General features: G+C 43.9%; 1 long non-coding RNA gene across 1 annotated transcript; it reads left to right on the top strand.

Moving 5' to 3' along the window:
• Nucleotides 1-1,385: 1,385 nt before the first annotated feature.
• On the top strand, nucleotides 1,386-6,028 carry LOC138987519 (uncharacterized). The gene is made up of 3 exons (XR_011463880.1): nucleotides 1,386-1,671; nucleotides 1,796-2,026; nucleotides 5,842-6,028. It is a non-coding gene; the product is annotated as an uncharacterized lncRNA (long non-coding RNA).
• The last annotated feature ends 20,720 nt before the right edge of the window (nucleotides 6,029-26,748 follow it).

Below are 26,748 nucleotides of genomic sequence, written 5' to 3' on the forward strand. Positions count from 1 at the left end.
CTCTGTAAAACTCTGCAGGATGTAGATCCATAAATGCCAAACTTATAGCAAGAAAAATCATGATTGGGGCTGGGGCTTCCTGGTGGCTCAGTGATAAAGAATCTGTCTGACAACGCAGGGTACACAGGTTCGATCCCCGGTCCGGGAAGGTTCCACATGCCATGGAGCAACTAAGCTCGAGAGCCGCAACTGCTGAGCGTACATGTCTAGAGCCCACGTTCCACGCAAAAGAAACCACTGCAGTGAGAAGCCTGAGTGCCGCAATTGGAGAGTAGCCCCTGCTCGCCGCAACTGGAGACAGCATGTGTGCAGCAACCATTAAAAAACAAACTAACAAACATGATTTTGAGGGACAGAAAGCAAGTCACACACAGTATGATTCCTTTCATAGAAGCAGTAAAGCCAGGTGAAGCTAGTCAATGCCTTGTCCAGGGATAAAGATGTACGTAGTAAAATATAAAGAAAAGACAGGAGATAACTGCTAAATACTAAGGAGCCAGTATTCTCTGGGAACAGGAAAGGAAGGAGGGGCCACTCAGGGCCTTCCGAAGTATTAGTAATATCCTGTAGTTTCTGCTAGTGTTGGGGATATCACCAGGGATCAAACCCATGCCCCCTCCATTGGCCGCGCAGAGTCTTAGCCACTGGACCACCAGGGAAGCCCACAGCTGTGTATTCTATTATTACTCTTTAGGCTGCAGGCGTGTACACATTCTGTCCTCTTTCACTTGTATGCATTGTTCACAGTGTAGAAGTGAAAATGCACTGGAATATCTTACGATAACATTTTATGTTGAAATTTCCTTGTGCTTGACCCTTTTTAGGATATTCTGTTACTCAAAAGTTTTTGACATAACAGAGTAAGCTGGCAACTATGATTTTTTGGAAGGACACTTTATTTTGAGATTCCACCCCTCTTACTTTTTGAATATGAAATGGCCCTTTTCTTTGATGGCATTTTAATGAGATGTTGGTGATAGTAATATTGATTTAAAACCAAAAAATTCCTTACACGTTAAATAACCAATTGACAACTGTAAATCATCCCCCATCCCCTCCACACCCCTGCCACCCCAGCCCCTTCCTTTTTTAAAAGTTAACTTGATCTGTGACATTCAAAAGACTGGAAACTGCAGGTTTAGAGAACTTTTCTTTGGGAAAAGAAGACATTGCCCTTCAGCTCTAAGGTGTTTGAAAATAAGAGAAATAAAGACAGGGAGTGAGGGAGGAAAAAGGGGAGGGAGGGAGGACGGGAAAGAGAGGGCTGGGGGAGAGGGATCATGGCTGGAGAAGATGGAAAGGATGAGTAGAATCTTCTAAAATTTTTTTCAAAGAGCTTTTTCACATTCTCAAATACCTCATGTGTTCGTTTGGCAGTCTTTTTTGTGGTCTTAAAAGAAGAAAATGGAGTGGGTGAGACAGAACTGCTCTATGTCATGTTTAGTAGGACACCAGCAAGTGGAACTGTGTTGCGACTTAATTTTCCCCGCGATGGAAGCAGTGCGTATGTACACCGCTACCGAGGAGCGGTGGTCGCGGAATCCCAGAGGCAGAAGAGAATTTGGAGGCGAGTAACAACTATGACAATAACCTGCGTTCGTTGACCCTTTGGCTATGTGCCCTGCGTGAATACTGATACCAGCCCATTCAATTCTCTCATCAGCCTTAATAGTAAGTGCCTGTCCCATTTCATTTGAGATGATTTCTTGTTGTTCAGTTGCTAAGTCATGTCTGACTCTTTGCAACCCCATGGACTGAAGCACACTAGGTTCCTCTGTTCTTCACTCTCTTCCAGAGTTTGCTCAAATTCATGTCCATTGTGTCGGTGATGCCATCTAACCATCTCGTCCTCTGCCGCCTCTTTCTCCTTTTGATGTCCATCTTTCCCAGCCTCAGGGTCTTTTCCAGTGAGTCGGCTCTTCGCATCAAGTGGCTGAAGTACTGGAGCTTCAGCATCAATCCTTCTGTTACTGAAAGATGTGTGGAGTCCAGCTGCTTGCCTCTCAAACACCAATAAATAGTCCAGGTTGGTAGAAAGGAAAGTTTGCTTTATTTCAGATGCCAGCAGGCGGCAGGAGGTGAGGCAGACGTCATCTTGATTGTTTTAGGTACAGTTAACCTTCTGTTCCAAGGTCCATTTATTCCTATTTTTTTTGTGGTCAATTCTCAGAATTGTGGCAGCTTGTGTTCCGGGTACAGTCTGGTCACCGTGCAGTTAACTTCCCCACCTGATGTTTTGGTATCTATAAGACAGCTCCCAGGCTATGGCTCAGAATATTATCTATAGCCCTTGAGAAAGAACTCAAGGTCCTTGACTATGCTTAATGACCACATTATTATTATTTAGTCTCCTTTGAATGTTTTCCTTTGTTTCCACATTTCCCACTTCTCTAATTAAACTTGCTGCTAAGTCACTTCAGTTGTGTCCGACTCTGTGCGACCCCATAGAGGGCAGCCCACCAGGCTTCCCTGTCCCTGGGATTCTCCAGGCAAGAACACTGGAGTGGGTTGCCATTTTCTTCTCCAATGCATGAAAGTGAAAAGTGAAAGTGAAGTCGCTCAGTCATGTCTGACTCTTAGCAACCCCATGGACTGCAGCCTACGAGGCTCCTCCATCCATGGGATTTTCCAGGCAAGAGTACTGGAGTGGGGTGCCATTACCTTCTCCGCTAATTAAACTTATCCTTTGAGTAAAATTTTCCACAGACAGAAGGCAGGCAGAGGACATAGTGGGGATGAGGGAGGACCATAAGGTCCTGTTCTATTTCACTCCCAATGAATAGTCAGGGTTGATCTCCTTTAGGATCGACTGGCTTCATCTCCTTATTGTCCAAGGGACTCTCAAGAGTCTACACCAACACCACAGTTCAAAAGCATCAATTCTTCAGCTCTCAGCCTTCTTTATGGTCCAGCTCTCACATCCATACACAATTACTGGAAAAACCATAGCTTTGACTATACAGACCTTTGTTGGCAACGTGATATTTCTTTGATGACTCAGTTTTATATAAATATACACATATTTTGGAGGAGGGTAATTTTAGATTTACAGAACATTTACAGATAGTACACAGAGTCCTCATGTACCTTCATCCAGATTCCCCTAGTGTTAACATCTTATATAACCATGGTAGGTTAACTCAACATAGATTTTAATTAGAATTTTACCAGTTTTTCCACTAATGTCTTTTTCCTGTTCTAGAACCCAGTCGAGATAGAGCATAAGATTTCCCTGGCAGTCCACTGGTTTAAGACGCTGTGCTTCCAGTGCAGGGGGTGCCGATTCAATCCTTAGGAAACTAGAATCCCACATGTGGTGCAGCACAGCCAAAATGAATAAATAAATAGTGTAGGACTTCCCTAATGGCGTGGTGGAGGGGAGTCCGCCTGCCAGTGCGAGGGGTACGGGTTTGATCCCTGATCTGGAAGAGTTCACGTGTGGCGGAGCAGCTGCCTCCGAGAGCCGCACCTACTGAAGCCTGTGTGCCCCGGAGCCTGTGCTCTGCAACAGAGAAGCCACGTCATGAGAAGCCCACACACCACAGTGAAGAGTAGCCCCCGCTCACCACACCTAGAGAAAGTGAGCGCAAAGCAACAAAGACCCAGGGTAGCCAAAGAGGAAAAAAGGAATACTATTTCGTTGTCCTGTCTCTTTGGTCCCCTTTGATCTATGAGAGTTTCTTAGTTTTCCCTTAAATTGCTGGGTTTAATTACAAAAACTTCAAGTCCAAAGGGGACAATCAACAGAGGGAAAAAGGCAAGCTACAGAATGAGAGAGAATATTTGCCAACTATATATCTAATAAGGGATTAGTATCCAGAATAAAGAACTCTTAACAACTCACCACCAAAACACCCAGATAACCTGGTTAACAAATGGGTGAAGGACTTGAACAGACATTTCTCCAAAGAAGACATGCAAATAGCCAACAAGCACATAAAAAGATGCTCAACATCATTAATCATTAGGGGAATGCAAATCAAACCCCAATGAGATTCACCTCAAACCATTAGGATGGCCACAATCCAAACAAGCCAGCCAACCAATCAAATTAAAAAACAACAACAACTACAAACCCAAGTGTTGATAAGAGTGTGGAGAAATTGGAAACCTAGTGCACTGTTAGTAGGAGTATAAAATGGTACAGAAACCATGGAAAACAGAATAGGGTTGCCTCAAAAAATTGAAACTAGAATTACCATACAATCCAGAAGTACCACTTTCAGACATATGTCCAAAATAATTGAAAACAGGATCTCAAAGAGATATTGGCACACACAAGTATACTGCTACATTATTCACAATAGTCAAGAGTTTCAGAGTAGTTACACTGGGCCACTTCCACCAAGGAAGGGACAGAGTTTTTTCTTAGTAGAACTCTGACTCAGGTTATAGATATACCTTTCCTGCCCACAATACTTCTGCCAAAACTCCCATCCATGCACTTACAGAGTGCCTTATCCACCACCAAGGTATTCCACGTAGCATCAGTTCTGACCAGAAACTCTTTTCACTGCAAATGAAGAGAGACAGTTGGCTCATACTCATGGAATTCCTTGGTCTTAGCATGTTCCCTATTATCTGGGGGGAGCTGGCTTGATGGGATTATGGAATGGCTACCTCACAATGTGGGTAAGGAGGAAGAGAGCTGGAAAGCTGAGGATCCCAGGGCGCCTCTTAGAACTACAACGTCCCATGACGTCTCCATGAGCTTTCCCTTTGCAGTTCCCTTTGGCGGTTGAAAGCGCTTGGGTTTCAGATTGACTGATGGGTAACTTATCTGTGATCTTCCAGCTTCCCTTCTGGACTTTTACTTCTCCAAATGTAGGGTTTGAGTACATTGTAAATCCTTTACACATTAACCCAGCAGTTGGCAAACTACAGGTCATGGGTCAAATCCAACCCGCCATCTGTTTTTGTAAATAAAGTTTAATTGGAACACAGATGCACCTGTTCATTTACATATTATCTATGGCTGCTTCATGACTAAGTTGTGTAGGTGTGACAAAGACCATATGGCTCCCAAAGCCTAAAATATATTTATTATCTGGCACATGAAAAAATTCACCACCATGCCTCTCCCCACTGCCACTCATCCCAGGTAATCATGCTTCTCTCATTGAAACTCGGCTGAAACATAGCCAACCCAGACATCAGTGTGGCACGTAAAAATATCCTGCCTCTAGTAAGAAGAGCTCTGAAGTTACAAAGAAAGGGCTTGGGTTCAGGGAGAGCTGAAGAATTAGAAGCTAATGCATTCTACCATATATAGTAGTCTAAATCTAAAGTCTATTTAATTTTTTTTTTAAAGAAGGTGAAACAAAAATTTGCTAAAATGAAATGTTTCTTCACCACAAGAGATGTTAATTCCTAAAATAATCTTTGAAGTCTAAAAAATTATGAATTATGGTAACCATCAGAGGCTTGAACCCACTAGTTTTTGAAATCACATTTCAGATTTACATAGACTTGATTTGCTCCAAATGTAAGAGATGAAGTGATAATGCTGTTCATTGCCTTCCTTCTCCCCTTTCCTCACTCCCAGTTTTTGTTTGTACTGTTTTTCCTTGCATCCTATTTTTCTATTTAAGAGGATTAAGTACCTACCATCTCTGTGTGATGCCCCTATTCTGGAATTCTTTATTTTGACTCATCTCTTGGCTCGATTTCATCATCAATACTTTTTAATTTTTTTAAAAGAAGTGACTATAGTTTCTGAGTTATTTCTTGTTTGAGAGTGTTTGCCTGTTGCTGCCAGGTCGGTTTGACTGAATGTGACATTCTTAGGTTACACTTTTTCCTCTCAGATATTTTTAGATCAACTCTGTGTCTTCTCCATAGGAAAAACCATGGTTTTATGACTGCTGGAAAAACCAGTAGTCATGTACGGATGTGAGAGTTGGACCATAAAGAAGTCTGAGCGCTGAAGAATTGATGCTTTTGAACTGTGGTGTTAAAGAACACTCTTGAGAATCCCTTGGACTGCAAGGAAATCAAACCAGTCAATCCTAAAAGAAATCAATCCTGAATATTCACTGAAGGGATTGATGCTAAGGCTGAAGCTCCAATACTTTGGCCACCTGTTGCAAAGAACTGACTCATTGGAAAAGACCCTGATGCTGGAACACAGGCCCTGGGCAGCGAGAGTGTGGTGTCCACTGATCTACCAGGACCACCAGGGAATTACTTGAACAATTTTTTTTCCTTTAAATCTGATGTTCAGAATCTTAAATAGGACATGTCAATGTTGGTTTTACTAAAACAAGTTTTCCTAACATATATACATGATCTTTTCAATCTTTATATTTAAGTTTTGATTCAAGTCAGATATTTTGCTATGTTATATCTCTGAATAATTTTAAGTTCCTTTTGTTGAGATCTGTACACAAGGGGTATCAAATGTCCTTAAGTTAGAACATCTTTGGCTTCTATCATGTTCTTTCTAATTGCTTCAGTCTCTCTGTCTTTTCCCTGTACATCTGTTATCTCAAGTCTCTTTTCCAAGATGTTAATTTGATTTTCAACTGTGATTATTTTATTATTTTCTTTTCTAATTTATTTATTATATATATAAAATCATAGTATTTCAGTTTTCAGCTTATTTCCTTAGCTCTGCAACCTCCCTTTTCATCTCATCCTGTTACTTTATAGTATCATTTTTCAGTTCTTGTTTTTATTAAATTAAAGCCATCCTACATTATTCTAAATGCAAAGCACTTACAGAGAATCTGTCTCTCTTATTTGGATTCTAGTCTCCAGGACTGTGAGTGAGATAATACATTTCTATTGTCTAAGCCCCTAGCAAGCCAATACTGTAGGTCCCCTATGTACGAACATTGAACTCGTGAACTTTCAAAGATGCGAACATTCATTCCATCAACGTCAAGCATGAGTGAAACTGCAGCTTGCCCTCCCTCTCCTATTGCTGCTAATGGCCCTTCAGCTCTACCATCTCCCACCTCCTCTCCCTCCTCCAGTAACTCGTCTTGCCTGGTCACTCGATGCCAGTCCCTGTATGCCGGCTGTCGTCCTGTACTGCTTTTCAAGGTCCTGTACTAGGAGGTTAAAAATGCCTTCTTTATTTTTTGTGTTTGTTTTTTAGGTATTATTTGTGTGAAAAGTATCAATATTATAAACCTATTACAGTACTAAATAGCTGATTGTGTTAATTGGGTACCTAGACTAATTTTGATGGACTTATGAACAAGATGTTTTTACCAACGCACCCTCAGAAAAGAACTTGTTCATATGTAGGGGATTTGCTGTACAATTAGTCAACTTACTTAACATTCCAACCTGACCCCAGGACTCTCTCTCCCTCTTCTTTGCTCTATTTTTCTTCTTTGCAACTTATATCCTTCTAGTATACAGTGTAATCTCCTTATTTATTTTATTGCCTGTCTTCCCCGACTAGAGTAAGGCAGGGACTTTTGTTTTAGTTTGCTGTTGTCTGTAGGGCTTAGCCCATAGTTATGTCCGACTCTTTGCAACGCTATGGATTGTAGCCCGTTAGACTCCTCTGTGCATGGGATTTTCCAGGCAAGAATACTGGAGTGGGTTGCCATTTCTTCATCCAGGGGATCTTCTCACTCAGGGATCAAACCCACATCTCCTGTGTCTCCTCCCTTGCAGGTGGATTCTTTACCACTGAGTCACTAGGAAAGCAGCACATAATTGAAACTTAATAAATGACTGCTGAATGAATAAATACGACCATATCTGATGCCTGGCCTGTGCTCAGTGTTAGGCCTTTTGAGAACTAATGGAATCACACTGACTATTGCTTTGTGATTTGGGGGGAAATGTCTTTTGGTTCATTCATCTTTTTACTTTTTCTTTTTTGGGGCCATGCTGTGCGGCTTGTGGGATCTTAGTTTCCCAACTAGGGATTGAACTTGGGCCTCAGCAGGGAAAGCACAGAGTCCTAACCACTGGCCTGCCAGGAGTTCCGTGGATTCATTCATCTGTTTAGAGAATATTTATTGAGCATCTACTGCATGCCAGGAACTGCTCTCAAGTGTTAAGAATTCATGTATGTGTGTTTAGTCACTCAGTTGTGTCTGACTCTTTGCAACTCTTGATTTGCAGATAGTTGAACTATAAAGAAAGCTGAGCACCGAAGAATTGATGCTTTTGAACTGTGGTGTTGGAGAAGACTCTTGAGAGTCCCTTGGACTATAAGGAGATCCAACCAGTCCATCTTAAAGGAGATCAGTCCTGGGTGTTCACTGGCAGGACTGACTTTGAAGCTGTAACTCCAGTACCTTGGCCACCTGATGCGAAGAGCTGACTCATTTGAAAAGACCCTGATGCTGGGAAAGATTGAGGGCAGGAGGAGAAGGGGATGACAGAGGATGAGATGGTTGGATGGCATCACTGACTCGATGAACATGGGTTTGGGTGGACTCCGGGAGTTGATGATGGACAGGGAGGCCTGGTGTGCTGCGGTTCATGGGGTCGCAAAGAGTCGGACACAACTGAGTGAATGAACTGAACTTTGCAACTCTATGGACTGTGGCCTCCAGGCTCCTCTCTTCCTGGGGATTCTCCAGGCAAGAATAATGGAATGGGTTTCCATGCCCTCCTCCAGGGGATCTTTTGAACCCAGGGATTGAAACTGCATCTCTTACATCTCCTGCGTTGGTAGGTAGGTTCTTTACCACTAGTGTTACCTAGGAAGCCCATTAAGAGTACAGTTCAGTTCAGTCACTCAATTGAGTCCAACTCTTTGCAACCCCATGGACTGCATCACGCCAGGCTTTCCTGTCTGTCATCAACTCCCGGAGTTTACTCAAACTCAAGTCCATTGAGTCGGTTATGCCATCCGATCATCTTATCCCCTCTCGACACCTTCTCCTCCTGCGTTCAATCTTTCCCAGCATCAGGGTCTTTTCCAATAAATCAGTTCTTCACGTCAGGTGGCCAAAGTATTGGAGTTTCAGCTTCAACATCAGTCCTTCCAGGACTGATTTGCTTTAGGATAGACTGGTTGGATCTCTTTGCAGTCCAAGGGACTCTCAAGAGTCTTCTCCAACACCACAGTTCAAAAGCATCAATTCTTTGGCATTGAGCTTTCTTTATAGTCCAACTCTCACATCCATACATGACTACTGGAAAAACCATAGCTTTCACTAGACAGACCTTTGTTGACAAAGTCATGTCTCTGCTTTTTAATATGCTCTCTAGGTTGGTCATAGCTTTTCTTCCAAGGAGCAAGCGCCTTTTAATTTCATGGCTGCAGTCACCATCTGCAGTGATTTGGGAACCCAAGAAAATAAGTCTCTCACTGTTTCCATTGTTCCCCCAGCTATTTGCCATGAAGTGATAGGACCAGATGCCATGATCTTACTTTTCTGAATGTTGAGTTTTAAGCCAGCTTTTTCACTCTCCTCTTTCACTTTCATCAAGAGGGTCTTTGGTCCTTCTTCACTTTCCACCATAAGGGTGGTGTCATCTGCATATCTGAGGTTATTGATATTTCTCCCTGCAATCTTGATTCCAGCTTGTGCTTCCTCCAGCCCAGCGTTTCTCATGATGTACTCTGCATATAAGTTAAATAAGCAGGGTGACAATATACAGCCTTGACGTACTCCTTTTCCTATTTGGAACCAGTCTGTTGTTCCATGTCCAGTTCTAACTGTTACTTCCTGACCTGCATACAGATTTCTCAGGAGGCAGGTCAGGTGGTCTGGTATTTCCATCTCTTTCAGAATTTCCCACAGTTATTGTGATCCACACAGTCAAAGGCTTTGGCATAGTCCATAAAGCAGAAGTAGATGTTTTTCTGGAACTCTCTTGCTTTTTAGATGATCCAGTGGATGTTGGCAGTTTGATCTCTGGTTCCTCTGCCTTTACGAAATCCAGTTTGAACATCTGGAATTTCATGGTTCATGTACTGTTGAAGCCTGGCTTGGAGAATTTTGAGCATTACTTTACTAGTGTGTGAAATGAGTGCAATTGTGCGGTAGTTTGAGCATTCTTTGGCATTGCCTTTCTTTGAGATTGGAATGAAAACTGCCCTTTTCCAGTCCTGTGGCCACTGCTGAGTTTTCCAAATTTGCTGGCATATTGAGTGCAGCACTTTCACAGCATCATCTTTTCGAATTTGAAATAGCTCAACTGGAATTCCATTACCTCCACTAGCTTTGTTCATAGTGTTGCTTCCTAAGGCCTGCTTGACTTCACATTCCAGGATGTCTGGCTGTAGGTCAGTGATCACACCATCATGGTTATCTGGGTCATGAAAATCTTTTTGTAGAGTTCTTCTATGTATTCTTGCCACCTCTTCTTAATATCTTCTGCTTCTGTTAGGTCCATACCATTTCTGTCCTTTATCGAGCCCATCTTTGCATGAAATGTTCCCTTGGTATCTCTAATTTTCTTGAAGAGATCTCTAGTCTTTCCCATTCTGTTGTTTTCCTCTATTTCTTTGCATTGATTGCTGAGGAAGGCTTTCTTATCTTTCCTTGCTGTTCTTTGGAACTCTGCATTCAAATGGGTATATCATTCCTTTTTCTCTGCCTTTCATTTGTCTTGTTTTCATAGCTATTTGTAAGGCCTCCTCAGACAACTGTTTTGCCTTTTTTCATTTCTTTTTCTTGGGGATGGTCTTGATCCCTGCCTCCTGTACAATGTCATGAACCTCCATCCATAGTTCTTCAGGCACTCTTGTCTATCAGAGCTAATCCCTTGAATCTATTTGTTACTTCCACTGTATAACCATGAAGGATTTTATTTAAGTTATACCTGAATGGTATAGTGGTTTTCCCTACTTTCTTCAATTTAAGTCTGAATTTGGCAGTAAGGAGTTCATGATCTGAGCTCCTATAGGCAGCTCCCTGTCTTGTTTTTGCTAACTGTATAGAGCTTCTCCGTCTTTGGCTTCAAAGAATATAATCTGTCTGGTTTTGGTATTGACCATCTGGTGATGTCCATGTGTAGAGTCTTCTCTTGTGTTGTTGGAAGAGGATGTTTGCTATGACCAGTGCATTCTCTTGGCAAAACTCTGTTAGCCTTTTCCCTTCTTCATTCTGTACTCCAAGGCCAAATTTGCCTGTTACTCCATGTAACTCTTGACTTCCTACTTTTGCATTCCAGTCCCCTATAATGAAAAGGACATCTTTTTTGGGTATTAGTTCTAGAGGGTCTTGTAGGTCTTCATAGAACTGTTCAACTTCAGCTTTTTCAGCTTTACTGGTAGGGACATAGACTTGGATTACTGGGATATTGTATGATTTGCCATGAAAACAAACAGAGATCGTTCTGTCGTTTTTGAGATTGCATCCAAATACTGCATTTCAGACTCTTTTGTTTACTATGATGGCTACTCCATTTCTTCTAGGCATTCTTGCCCACAGAAGTAGATATAATGGTCATTTGAGTTAAATTCACCCATTGCAGTCCATTTTAGTTCACTGATTCCTAAAATGTCGATGTTCACTCAGCATCTCCCGATTGAACACTTTCAATTTGCCTTGATTCATGGACCTAACATTCCAGGTTCCTATGCAGTATTGCTCTTTACAGCATCAGACTTTACTTCCACTACCAGTCACATCCACAACTGGGTGTTGTTTTTGCTTTGGCTCTGTCTCTTCATTCTTTCTGGAGTTATTTCTCCACTGATCTCCAGTAGCATATTGGGTACCTACTGACCTGGGGAGTTCACCTTACAGTGTCCTATCTTTTTGCCTTTTCATACTATTCATGGGGTTCTCAAGGCAAGAATACTGAAGTGGATTGCCATTCCCTCCTGCAGTGGACCACGTTTTGTCAGAACTCTCCACGGTGACCTGCCCATCTTGGGTGGCTCTACATGACATGACTCCTAGTTTCATCGAGTGGCCTACTGCAGGGTCGGGGCACTGAGTGTAAAAGTGCATGCATGGGACCTTTTGAAGGAGGTCACCATTCTCTTCATTATTTCCACCATAGTTTGGCCTCAGGTCAAGCAACAGGGAGGGAACACAGCCCTGCCCATCAAAAGAAGTGAAGTCGCTCAGTTGTGTCCGACTCTTTGTGACCCCATGGACTGTAGCCTATCAGGTTCCTCCATCCATGGGATTTTCCAGGCAAGAGTGCTGGAATGGATTGCCATTTCCTTCTCCAGGGGATCTTCCCGACCCAGGAATTGAACCCGGGTCTCCCACATTGCAGGAAGACGCTTTACTGAGCCACCAGGGAAGCCCATCAACAGAAAATGGGATTAAAGATTTACTGAGGATGGCCTTGCCCTTCAGAACAAGACCCAGTTTCTCCCTCAGTCAGTCTCTCCCATCAGGAAGCTTCCATAAGCCTCTTATCCATCAGAGGGCAGACAGAATGAAAACCACAATCACAGAAAACTGATTACATGGACCACAGCCTTGTCTGACTCAAGGAAACTATGAACCACAAAGAGTACAGTAGTAAACAAAACCAAGAGGGAGAAAAAGACAATAAACAGCTTGTATAATGTCTGGTGGTGAGAGGTGCTGTGATAACTAGTTAGACAGGGTCAATCTTCCTGATGACTATTGCTGGGGAAGAAAATGGCCCCAAAACTCAGTGGCCTGAAACAATTTCGTAGTCTCTTTCATGGTTCTTTGGTGGCCTGGGCCCATCAGGGTGGTCTCGCTGGGGGTCTTGCATGGGGTGCAGCCAGATGTTGGACTGGACTCGAGTCATCTGGAGGACCAACTGGATTGGACATAGAGGTACCTCGCTCGTTTGGCTGCCATGGCTGTTGACCGCTAGTTGGGAGTTTGGCCAGGCTACCACCCAGCACATCTCCAGGTGCCCTGTCCATGTGGCCCAGGCTTCTCAGCCTGGCAGCGTGGCTCCTGGAGAAGCGCTCCAGGAGTAAGTGTTCCGTGAAGCAGGAAGCAGAGGCAGCCAGGGCAATGAAGTGCCTGGGGCTGAATCAGCATCCCTTCTGCCCTATTCTGTTGGTTAGAGCACTGACGGGGATCCTAGTTTCAAGGGGTGGGAGAAAGAACACGGGATGGAAGAGATTGCTGTGGCATCTTTGGAAAACACCATCCACACAGCAAGGGGAGAGTGAAGGACGGGCAAGTGGGGAAGAGAGCACACTCCCTCCCTGAGCCTCCTTGGAGCACCCGCCTGAGGGGAGCGAGGATGTCTGTGAAGACTGTTCTAGACGGAAGATGAAAGTACAGAGACCCGGAGGTGGGAGCTTAGGTGTGTTGCTTGGCCTGGTGAGGAACGGCTGAGTGCAGTGGGAAGGAGCTATGACACCAGCACTTGTTACACTCAAGCGATGTCTTACCTGTAAACCCCAATAGTTCACAGAGGCCTGAATGCTTTTAAAGCTTTGGGCTCTTTGCTGCTGCCCTGGCTGATAACTCCACCCTCACCTGCCCTGAGTTGCTTGCTTTCCCCAAAGTGCCCACACTGGTGCTCTTGCCAGCGGGTTTGCCCTCTTCTGCTTGATCTCCATCTTCTGCACCATCTAGGCTTATCTGGAGCCATGACTGACCCCAGCTGAGCTCTGGACTCTTCTGTCTTTCCCACCAAAGAGCGATCTGTCTGATTTGCCACCTAAAGACCAGCACGGAGAGTTTGCATGTGGTTAAGGGTGTGAATTTGAGAGTCCACCTGCCTGGGTTTAGATCTGGCTCTGCTACCCACTCACAGGGTTACTTTGGACAAGTAGCTTAACCTCCCTGTCCTTTTGATCCTTCAATAGAAGGCCTTTAGTGCATCATTCAAATTAGAATTAGGTCTTAAGAATCATCCACCATCTAGTTATTTCCAACTCTTAGATCTCCATCTGCCTGCTGAAATGTTCAATTTTCAGAGACTGAGATATCATCCCAAAGTGTCCTGGTATCCTTTTAACTGTTGTGAAAGGAACAACCTAAAGTTGCTACAAGGCCATCTTTACCTTTAAGAATTAACTCCTCTTTCTGGGCTTGAGACACTGAACAAGCGATTCCTGGTTCAAATACTTTTAAGCACTGCTGACATTTTTCTTATCCAAGAATTTCCAGATTTCGGCCAGAGACCCGTCCTCCTGAATGACAACAGTGATGGGGATGTGCACACACACCTCTTCTTGAAACAGAAGCCAGGCTCACACCCTCCATTACATTCTATACATGGCAACGCAATGCAAACCGTAGCTGCTTCCTTCCTATTTCTCCACCATTTGTCCCCGCAAAGCCTCTTCTTTTTCTTTCTAAGGAGGCAGAGTTCTACACAGATGTGACTGAAGTCCCTCTGCAGCCTCCTCTGGGGCCCTTTGTAACACCTGTGTATCCCTTCCAAGTGATGTCTGCACGTTCTGGATTGTCAACTGCCTGTTGCTAAAAGTGGTTTTCATTCTCAACAGTAGATGCAGCAGAGAGAGACCTCATCCTTGTGCTCTTGTTTCTGCATCTGTACAATGGGCTGTACTGGACTTCCCCTGGTGGATCAGACAGTAAAGAATCTGCCTGCAACTCAGGAGATCCGAGTTCAATCCCTGGGTCGGGAAGATCCCCTGGAGAAGGGAATGGCTACTAGCTCCAGTACTCTTGCCTGGAGAGTTCCATGAACAGAGGAGCCTGGCAGGTTACAGTTCATGGGGTCACAAAGAGTTGGACACGACTGAGCCACTAAGCACAGCACAGCACATACTCATTAACAAGCTGTGATAGTTTCAGGTAGACAGCAAAGGAACTCAGGCATACATATACATGTACCCCTTCCCTACCAAACTCCCCTCCCATCCAGTCTGCCACACAGCATTGAGCAGGGTTCCCTGTGCTATACAGTAGGTCCTTGTTGGTTATCCATTTTAAATATAGCAGTGTGAACATGTTGATTCCAAACTCCCTAAATATTCTTTCCACCCATCCTTCCCCCCTGGTAACTGTAAGTTCATTCTTGAAGTCTGTGCGTCTGTTTCTGTTTTGTAAATAAGTTTGTTTGCATCAGTTCTTTGGATTCATACAATATTTCTCTTTCTCTGTCTGACTTACTTTAGTGTGATAAGCCCTAGGTCCATCCACTGGCTGCAAATGGCATTATTTCAGTCTTTTTTTCTGGATGAATAATACTCCATTGTATATATGTACCACATCTTCTTTATCCATTCCTCCGTCGATGGATTTATGTTGCTTCCATGAAATGACTGGTGTCTTTATAAGAGAAAGGAGAAGGGAGGAGGCCAGTGACAATGGAAACAGAGATTGGAGTGATGCAGGGACAAACCAAGGAGTGCCAAGGATTGCTGGGAGCCACCAGAAGCCAGAAAAAGCAAAGACTTCCCTCAGAAACCATCAGACACCCTGACTGCAGACTTGTAGTCCCCAGAGCTGGAAGTGAGTAAATCCTCCTTGTTTTAAGCCACTTGGGTGATGATAATTTGTTACAGCACCCATGGGAAACTAACACAGTCCCCAAAGCTTTGCTAATGTGATATTTCTTCACCTGGGTTATGAGTGCTAGGGGGTTGGCTTTAGGATTGTTTTTAAACCGTACATATATGATTTCACATTAACAAAAATAAAAATAAATAACAGCAGAAAAGGAATATCCAGCAAGGGTCTGGGCTTTGAAGATGCGTTCAGGTGGGGCATTTTTGGCTATGGGTCTGCTGTGTGCCAAGATCATGGCAGGTCTCTGGGACTTGTCTGGGAGAGGACTCTCTGGGATTGAACTTGAATATCATAAGTTACAGAATACAGCAAATGGCAGAGGGTGGAAGCTTCTCATCTTATATGTGAACGTTTCATGTGATCACAGACCAGACACCATTCCAGGAGGTGCCAACTCAATAAAAAGATGGGATGTGCCTCCTTCCTGGGTGCAGCAGCCAGGTCCCCTCAGAGGAAGGTCATGGACTGGGTAGCGGAAGCAGGGAAGGTCCCTCAGGAAGCTCTGTGGGGGCCTGCCAACCTGCAGCAAATGTGCAGGAAGCAGCCCAAGGTCTTCCTTTTTCACCCTGATGGGGGATGCCTGGGGCATAGCTAAGTGGGAGCCCTGTCCACCGCAAAGTGGGCACAGTCTGAGCAGTCCCGCCCTCTCCAAGATGCTCTTTACAACCTGGGGCCACACTTGGCTGTCTGTTGGTGCCCTGTGGAGCTTCCAGGAAGAAGACCTCATCACAGACCAGAAGGAGCCCCTTCAAGAAATTGGATAGAGGAGCCACTGGTAGGAAAGAGCAGCCTTCACCCCAGCTCCCATCCCTGGTGTCAGGGGATTTCTTCTGACATGCCTCCTTCAAAACCCCAGGCTTCCCTGGTGGCTCAGTGGCAAAGAATCTGCTTGCCAATGCAGGAGACATGGGTTTGATCCCTGGATTGGGAAGATCCCTCATGCTGCCAAGCTACGAAGCTCATGCACCCCAACTATTGAGCCTGTGCACCCCGTGCTTCACAGTAAGAGAAGCCATGGCAATAAGAAGCCTGTGCACTGCAACTAGAGAGTAGTCCCTGCTTACCACAACTAAAGAAATGACCGCACAGCAGTGAAGACCCAGCCCCAAACCTCCATTGGCTTCATAAGAACTTTCCCCGAGCAGCCACCCTCTTCGCTTTGCTCAGCCAGGGGTTCAGGGCCGTGGGATTTATTGGTGATTTTTTTTTTCTTTGCTTGGCTCCCTGCTTTGTAGTTAAGAGGAGGTAGTAGCCATCCCAGAATTCTCAGTAAATGTGTATTATTTGTGCTGGAAAAAAAATTGCTAAAGGATGAGAAAGGGAATAATGAACACTTTATAGAATTTTCCTCAACAAGTAGATGCTGGTCCAGAGTGTAAAAGTGCACTCTGAAAAGTGAGGAGAGATGGGAGAAAGTCACTTTATACCTCTCTTCAAACTGGGTTAAGTTCTGTTTAATAGATATTCTGGGAAAAGAACATCATTCCTTTAAAAGCTGGGCTGCCCTGCAGATGAAGCCAACTTGTAAAGCTGTTTGGGACATAGAAGGTTAGTAAAGAGACCAGTCCTACAGTCATTGCTAATGATGGATGGGAGGGGTATTTGGAAGTGTTGAAATGCTGGCTGTCAAGGAAACCCATGATTGGAAAAACAACATCACATGGTTTTTTATATGGCCTACTGGTATCGTGATGCAATGTGATCATTTTCCTGACTTTCTGTTTTTGTCACAAGAAAAGGAAGAAGCGAGGGAATCAGAGAAGTGATCCGATGCCTAATTACCAGTGCTTCTCTCAGATAAATTATAAACAGGCTGTTAAAAAATTCTCCTGCTACAGCAAAGAAACAAAGCAGCCTTTAAACACTTTTGATGTCAACATGCCCTAATTTCAAAAGTGCTAGAGCTATGTATAACCCCAAAGACAGTCTCTTTCTTCAAGGAATGATTAAGGAGTGTTTTAAAAAAAATAACCCAACTCCCCGTTCCTGAGCTTGTGGCAGACATCATTAATCAATCAAGGTAGTTTTGCTTGTTTGTTTTGTTTTGTTTTTTAACCATGGAACCTAAATGCTGCCCTAGAATTCTTCTCAACAATATGTGTCTGACACTCCTATAAATAGATCACAATTGGCTTATGAGCTGAGCCAACTAAAGAGGCACCTAATCTGATGGTTAAAAGAATAGTATTTGGAGCTAAATCTCAGCTCAGCCACTTAAACTTTCAGATAAGTTTCTTTACCTTCAAAATGCAGATAATAATAGTATCTCACTGGACTTTTTACCTATAATTTTATACCCAGCCAATTGGTCAATCAAGAGTGCAGGTAGAACAAAGATATTTTCAGACTTTAGTGACTTGAAAAATATATTTCTATTAAAGGAATATGCTTTTAAAGTATTAATAAAATCATTAATATAAATATAAATGAATGCATAGTGAAATATAAATGAATAGCCTCACACATACAAAATGAATGTGTGTTAAATATCATACTTAACTCATTATTAATGAGGGAACCAGTAAGATGTTAAAACCAGTTTAAAGAAGTCAAAGAAGCACAAATCTATATGGAATTTCAAAAAGGAAATCAATTTACAAACAGATAGGAAATTGCCTTTTGTAGGGAGCCTTGTGTGGGATGGGGAGAGGGATGTGCATTATTTATTTGCCTATCTCTAGATAAGATTTATTTTGCACTGTTATCAGTTATCTACAATTTACAGAGTTATAAAATAGCTCACAGGCAATGAAGGGCACAGAGCCCCCATTAATCAAAACCAGAAACTCCGAAGGGATGTGGTCTAAACAATGCATAGTTTTCACCCAATCACAAAATTATCTGAGTACACTCTCAATTTATTAGGACAGTACTAGAGAATGGGTGCGCATGTAGGTAGCTTAGTTGTGTCGGACTCTGTGACTCTACGGACTGTACAGCCCGCAGGCTCCTCTATCCGTGGGATGCTCCAGGCAAGAATACTGGAGTACATTGCCATGCCCTCCTCTAGGGAAATCTTTACAACCCAGGGATGGAACCCATGTCTCTTATGTCTCCTGCATTGGCAGGTGGGTCCTTTACCACTAGCACGACCTGGAAAGCCGCTACTAGAAAATATGCTTCATCAAAAGGAGGGCGTACCCTTGCTCTAGAGCCCAGCTGCCTAGAGCCTGTGTTCCTCAACAAGAGAAGCCACCGCAACGAGAAGCCTGTACATTGCAATGAGAGCGTAGCCCCCACTCGCTGCAATTGGAGAAAGCCAATGTGCAGCAATGAAGACTCAGCACAGCCAAAAAATAAAAAAATGAAAGAGAGAGTAAAAAAAAATTTTTTAAGGGGGCAGAGAGAGGGAGAGAGACAGGTGGGATCCTCAACTTAGGGATTAGGGTGTCCATCCCTGGAGGTGTGATGAAGTCCTAGGAGTAACAGCAGAGCGTTAAGCCGGAGTCCAGCCAGCTCTGGGGGAAGGAGGAAGGAAGCTTCTTGAGAGGCTCTGGGAAAGAAGAAATGGAACTGATGTGCTTAAGCATATGGAAAATATCATGGGAAGGCCTTTGGCAGAGATGTTAGAGCTTTTAGAGAACACTAATGATGAGTCATAGAAAATTAAGCGAATAAAAAAACGAGGCCTTCCTTAACCTTAGCAATACTGAAGCCTGCACAAGAATTGAGCTAAGTAATGCTCACTTGGCTCAGCAGTGAATGATACTTGCACAGTCATTATAATGTAAATACTATTTACTCATCCGCAATTCTTTATTCATGTAATAACACTATGTTGGGGTGATGCGGGAAAAGTGATGGATGTACATGTGGGAGAGTTAGAGACTCACCACTCAGAGGCAGTGAAAGAGCAGTGGGGAGTTCACTGGTGGTCCAGTGGTTAGGACTCTAGGGTTTCACTTCCATGGCCCAGGGTTCAATCCTTGGTCAGGGAACTAAGAGCCCACATGCCGCATGGCACAGCCAAAAAGAAAAGAAATAGCAGTAGAAGCGTAATATTCTTAAATATGGAGATAAATATCAGAGGAAGTAGCTAGAAGAGTTTCATTGGCTGCCTCAAGTGTAATAGATCATGATGGTGAGAAAGGTTAAGGCAGGGGATGGTTGGTTTTCATTAAAAACTTCTGTTCATACACACATACACACAGACACATATATATATATAACTATGTATATATAGAAAAAATGGTTACATCTAAGAAAAGGTATGTATTAGTAGCTGCTGGTGAGGTATGGGGAATCTCAAACGCTACTAGTGAAGTATAAATTGGCACTGCCTCTTTTGAAAAGCCATCTGGCAGAATCTGATGAAATTTTACGTGTACATAACGTTCCATCTAGCAGCCATACTTCCTGGCCTGTATCTTCAGAGAAGCACTTGCACATGTGCTCAGGGCAGTATGCCCAAGGACATTCCTGGACCATTATTTATAAGGCAAGAATGACGATGCTAGAAAGGTCCGACAAAAGGGGGATGTCAGTACAACAACAGCAAAAACCATAAGTCGTAGCCCTTGAACATGTAAAAAAGATGCTCAATCTAACTCAGTACATAGCAATTTAAAGTACAATGAAGTTCTCTGTGTATTTTTTGCCTATCATCAATTTGGCAAAATCTGGTAATATTTTGGTGTGTTGGTAAAGCTATGGCAAACAGGTGGTCTCATGTATGGCAAAGAATCTTAAAAAAAAGAGTGGATATATATTTACATTTCACTGATTCATTTTGCTGTACACCTGAAATGAACACCACATTGTAAATCAACTATACTCCAATAAAAATTAAAAGGAAAAGAGAAAACAAACCAACAGGTGGTCCCAAACATTGTTCATGGGAGGACAAATTGTTTCAATCTCTACAGAGAGCAATATCCATCAAAATTGCAAATGCCCAGGATTTTGGCTCAGAAATCCCACTTTTAGTAATTCATCTAACAGGTTAAGTACATGAACTAAGTTTTTTTTATATATATATATATATATATATATATATATATATTATACATATATAATACAAATATAATTGTTGCAGTTTTGTTGACATAGCAAGAGTTTGGATACAACCAATAGGTAGCTGGTTAAATTCTGCTTATTTATACCACCATCTGAGCTGTGGAGCTAAGATATGGGGGGTGGGTTTGGGGCAGACAGGGGTGGAAGGAGGATTTATTTCACATTTATTTCACTGTCTGGCATTTTATCCTATTTTCTAAGACGAAATGCCACACAGTGAAATAAATGTGCCCTGTGCCTCAGTTTCTTCACCTCTGAAAAGGAGATAGTGATTCTAACCTCCTAGGGTTACTGTAAGGATTAGCTTGGGTCGATCCAGGTAAGGTCCTTAGATCAGAGCTTGGCGCAGAGCGAGCGCTGTATAAACTTATTGTCCAGGGCACATGTAACTGAGAGAGGTCATCAGGCACGGGAGGGGGACTCTAGCTGTCAAGGTTCAAGTGACTTGGAGATAGAGTCAAATCAAATGGGCATACCTCAGAGATGGATCTTCAGCCAAGACAGCCCAGGACCACGGGCAGGGCTGGCAGCCTGTTCCACTGGCGTCTCTCCCAGGAGCCAAGGAGTCTTCACACCTGTTTGTGGATCTGGGCTAGGGTGCTTTCAGCATTAATATGCAGCAGTGGAAACTCCTTTTATTTATTTTTATTGAAGTTTAGTTGATTGACAGTGATTGAGGTGTATGGTGAAGTGATTCAGTCATATATTCTCTGTATATATTCTTTTTCAGATTATTTTCCATTATAGGTTATTAGAAGATGATAAGTATAGTTCTTTGTGCTATACAAGGAACTTATTGTTTATCTTTTTTTTTTTTGACTGAGCACCACCTGACCTTCAGGATCTTAGTTCCCTGACTAGGGATTGAATCCACGTCCCCTGCTGTGGAAGCATGGAGTCCTAACCACTGGACCGCCAGAGAATGCCCCTGTTTATCTTTTTTTTTTTTTTTGTATAAATAGTGTGTATCTGTTTATCTCAACTAAGAAGGGAACTTCTTCTTAAGACCCATACTGACCACAGTGGGGGTGAACACCCCGACTAGCTCAGTTCTTCTGCCAGACCCATAGATGAAACGCTGATATTTAAGGTCAGCAGAGGAAAGAAACAGGAAAGGACCAAAAGGGTGTCACATCCTTTCAAGGAGCTTCTCTGGGAGTCCCTCACACTTCTGCTCACATTTCATTGGCTAAAACCTAATCAGAAAGCCACATCTCACGGAAAGGGAAGTTGAGAAACGAAGTCCTTGAGCTTGCAGCACTGGCAACTGAACAGAATAAAGTCTGTGGGTGATGAAAACGTTCTGGAACTAGACAGTGGTGATGGTTGGTCCACCTTATGATTGTACACCTGAAAAGTGCGAATGGTGGTATGTGAGCGTTACCACAATTTTTAAAAACTGGACTTCTGTTACTGGAGAATAAGATGAAAATGAATATCGGGGCAGGCACCCAGCAGTTTTACATATTTGTTTATTTTTATTTATTTATTTGGCTGTACGGGGTCTTAGCAGGGCACACAGGATCTTTAGTTGTGGCATGTGAAATCTAGTTCCAAGCCTATGTGATGCTCCGTTGCTTAGTCAAGTCTGACTGTTTGCAACCGTATGGACTGTAGCCCACCAGGCTCTTCTGTCCATGGGATTTTCCAAACAAGAATTCTGGAGTGGGTTGCCATTTCCTTCTCCAGGGGATCTTCCTGACCCAGGGATCGAACCCATGTCTCCTGTGTCCCTAACTAAGGATAAAACCCTTGGACTGGGAGTGAAGAATCTTAGCCACTGGACCACCAGGAGGTCCCCGTACTTGCTTTTAAATTGCAATCAATTACAAGAGGTCTCTCTGGGCTGCGTGGCAGCAGGTACAGGGCAACAGGGCACCATGATTGGACAGCCAGGGTCACATGCACACCCTGTGTTTGGGAGCTGGGGTCTAAGAGAAGCTGGAAAAGGGTGCTGGGTAGATGTATAACAATCATCTGGCTATTTGTCATTAGGATTTAGCGGCCTTAAAGTAGATCCAAGGAGCTCTGTGGTTCTCCTTCCCTATTTTGTGACCAACACTCCCATTGTTTTCCCCAACAGTCAGGCCTAGCCAGGTCTTTGTTTTTGAACTTGACCTGTTGGCTCTTCCTAAGCTACACCCCAGTCTGACGATTGCTCTCTCTGAGAACATCAGGGCGAGTTTTGTCCAGAGGGGTCTGCATTTCCTTTGCCTGCCCAGAATGGAGGGGGTGGGTCCCCCACGTTCATGAACTGTTACCTAGAAAAGAAAAGGGGCGAGTATAGACCAGAGGGGATGTGACTCAAAAGTGACTCAGCCACCTCTCCTGTCTTTTGGGTCCTGGAGTCCTGCCCTGATGCCTGAACCAGAAGGAACAGGGCAGGGAACGAAGAGGAGGGGAGAGAGAGAGTTAAGTCTGCCCAGGTCTTTCAACGTGGTGAAACCAGGGTGGAGGGTCTGCCAAGAACAGGTCAGGCTCAAAACAGGAAGCCCCAGGGTAGTGATAAATGGACACTTCTCTGTAGATTTTATGTGGATCTCAAGGGAGAGTGCTGGAACTGATCTCATTCAATATTTTGTTTTACAAATCATGTTGAAAAGGAAGCACGCTAGGAGCTCTCCGGGTTTGCCAGCTAAGTTAATCTCTTCCAGGTGCTAAGGCAACAGGGAAGCGCAGCAGGAAGCTCCTGCCTAGCAGGCTTGAGGCAGGAAGATGGCCCACCGAGGGGCAGGAGGGAAGTGGCGTTTGTGGGGAGCAGAGCCGGCCCTGCTGCCCTGGCTTCTCACAAGCTCCACAGACGCACTTCCTGGGGTTCCTGTAGCTCCCAGTGTTGGTGCGGACCATGGGGGCGTTGGGACAGAAGATCGGGGGCTTCCGGGTCACCTGGGAGACCCCGTGATGGCCCGGTACCCCCTGGGCTACACACAGAAGCTAGGCTCTTCCGGACCCCCCTTTCCCAAGTCACAGAATTCCTCCTCTCTGCTGGGATCTTCACCTCTGCATCAGGTACTTTCTTCAACTTATTCTGCTCGTAATTTCAGATGTATTTATTTGGTTTGTCTTATTTCACCTTGGCACTTCTCCTCCCTTGCCACTGACCCCCACAAATGGTTCAGATTCTTGTTCTCCTGGTGTTGAATTTCCAGGCACCAGGGAACCAGCCAGTGGGTCTGTTCTCTTCAGACTGAGGAGATAAGTTAGAGGAATCACAGGAAAGAGAAAAGCTTCTAAGAGCAAGGGATTGAGCCTTATCCTACTACATACGTTAATGACTGAGTGTTAAGCCTTTTGAGGGGTAAACTCAGGTTCAAACTGGTAGGAGGCCAATCAAGGAAATAACTCTTTCAGGCAAGGATTGTCCGCTATGTTGATTTTTAGGAGGCACCTACTAAAGCATTTAGTGAAATATGATTTCCAAAACTTATTTTCAAGCATTTGGGGAAAAAACACACACCTAGAAATAAAGCAAAAGGTATCAACAATCTTTTAAAGCTTTATTTATTTATTTTCGGCTGTGCTGGGTCTCTGTTGCTGCCTGGGCTTTTCTCTAGTTTTGGAGACTGCAGGCTACTCTTCACTGAGGCACACAGGCTTCTCAGCGCAGTGGCTTCACTTGCAAAGCATGGGCTCTCGGGCATGTGGTCTCAATAACTGAGGCTCCCGGGCTCTAGAGCAGAGGCTCAGTAGTTGTGGCGCACGGGCTTAGTTGCTCTGAGCATGTGGGATCCTCCTGGACCAGGCATTGAACCTGTGTCTCCTGCACTGGCAGGTCGACCCTTTACCACTGAGCCACCAGGGAAGCCCCCCACAATGTCAGCAGTTTTTAAATCTAAGTGGGGGTATGTGGGTGATCGTTGTGCTGTTCTTTCAATCTTTCTATATATCTGAGCACTTTTGTAATAATAATTTGCTGAGAGTGAGGGTAGGGGCGGTAGATACCCGGTGAATCTGAGAGTCCTTGAGTATATCACAGGCAAGGGAGAGCTTAGTTATACCAGACTTGGAAAAATCTTTTCATTCTTTGAGGCTCAGAGAGTAGTGTTTGGGGCTGAATTTTGTCCCCTCAGAATTCATACACTGAGGGAGTTCCCTGGCGATCCAGTGGTTAAGACTCAGTGCTTCCACTGCAGGGAGCACAGGTTTGATCCCCAGTTGGGGAACTAAGATCCTACATGTTGGTGATGTGGCCAAAAAAATCCATATATTGACATACTAATTCCCAGAACCTCAGAATGTGACTGCCTTTAGAGATAGGACCTTTACAGAGGTTAAATGAGGTCATTGGAATACGGTCTTATAAGAAGAGGAAATTTGGACACAGACTGGCAGAGAAGACGATGTGAGATGGATTAAATATTTGTGTCCCCTGCCCCCCAAGTTTATGTGTTGAAGCTTTAACCCTTCAAGGTAATGGTATTTTCAGATGGAGACTTTGGGGGATAATTAGGTTTAGATGAAGTTATGAGGGCAGAGCCCTGTTAGGGACTGAAGGTTTGTGTCCTCCAAAATGCATATGCAGAAACTATACACCCCTCTCTGTGGTGGTGGTAGAAGGTGGGGCTTCTGTGGGGTAACCAGCATGAGATGAGGTCCTAGGGGTGGAGCTCTCATGAATGGGATCAGCACCCTTCTAATAGTCACCGGAGAGCTTGCTTACTACGCTCTGCTCTCTGCCACCTGAGGACACACGAGTCCACAGTCTGCAACCTGGAAGGAGGCCTTCACCAGAACGCGACCAGTACTGGCACCGGAGCCTGGACTTCCAGCCTCTCGAACTCTGAGAAATAAACTTTTACTTATATATACCACCCAGTTTATGGTATTTGCTATAGCAGTCTGAGCTAAGGCAGGACTGCATGATAGCACCTTTGTAAGAAGAGAAAGAGACCCCAGAACCCTTTCCACCCTGTGAGGAGATGAGAAGACAGAGAGAAGGTGGCTGTCTCAGAGCCGATAAGGGAGTGCTCCCCAGAGCCCGACCAGGTCAGCACCTTGATCTTGGACTCCGGCTTCCACAGCTGTGAGAAAACAAATTTCTGTTGTTTAAGGCACGTTGTCTGTGGTATGTTGTTATGGTGACCCAAGCAGACCAATACACAGTACGAAGACAGTCATCTACAAGCCAAGGAGAGAGGCCTCAGAAGAAACCTACCCCCGTCACATCTTCACCTCAAATGTTTGTTCTCTACAAGTGAGAAACATTCCTGTCATGAGCCACATCCTTAGGGCAGCCCTAGACCACATACAGTATTATTTACCATTGTTTACACGTCCTTAAATGAAGCACAGCTCTCACATAGGAAGAAGAGTTCCACCGGGCTGAAGTGCGAACTCCCCTGTGCTTCCTGTGGTTAGGGCAATCCAGATGGCAGCGGGAGGTCGTCCACCTGAGAGAGACCAGATAGCGGAGGGGGGCCCAGACCGTGGGAGCCTCTGGGGGCTGTACTTTGGAACTTTGACCTTGAGGATAGAATTTGCTTTTTAGTAACTATTTGCTTTTGTTCTCCCATGATGTTAATAGAGCTATATCTTATAACTCAGTTGTAAGGTGAAAAAGTTATATATAATAATTGAAAATAAGCTTTTCCTGTGACGGTCAAGCTAGGAATAATCAACAGAGGCAAGATCAGCCATCTGTAGTCTGAGGGTGTAGACACAAGGCTTCTGAATGGTGTTAAAGAAGAAGCCCTGGCTTTGGTTTGGACAAACACAAGCATGACTCTTCCCTCTTCCAATTAAGAACTGTGAGACCTTTAATGGGGTGATTGTGTAACTTCTATGGGCCATACTTTCCTTAGCTGTAAAATGGGCAGAATATCACCTGCCTAGCAGATACTGGGAAGACTGGAGCCACTGTACTAAGCCTTGGGTGTAACGCCTGGACCCAAATGGTAGTGTTATTACTGTTGCTTTTTTGGGAGAACACTCAATAAAGGTGATGGAAGAGCAGGGAAGGGAAACAAAGTAAAGATAAAAGAAACCTACATTATACTTAGTCAAAATCACAGGGACAAAGAGTAGAGTGGTGGTTGCCAGGGGCTGGGTGAAGGGAGAAATAGGGAGTTATTGTTCAATGGGTATAATTTCAGTTTTGTTAGACGAAAAGACTCCTGCAGATGGATGGTGGTGATGATTGAATAGCAACATGAATGTACTGAAAACCATTGAATTATACAATTAAAAATGATTAAGATAGTAAATTGTAAGTTATGTGTATTTCACCACAAGAAGAAAAAATTTGAAAAGAAATACCTTCTTCCACAGTACAGTACACTTGAAAACAGGGGAATTGGAAAAAAAAAAAAAAACAACTATTAGCCACAAAGTCATTGATAAATTCGACTATGTAAAGGGTGAAAATTCTACA

The sequence above is a fragment of the Bos mutus genome, chromosome 4, assembly GCF_027580195.1.
Source record: "Bos mutus isolate GX-2022 chromosome 4, NWIPB_WYAK_1.1, whole genome shotgun sequence".
In the NCBI taxonomy this organism is placed as follows: Eukaryota; Metazoa; Chordata; class Mammalia; order Artiodactyla; family Bovidae; genus Bos; species Bos mutus.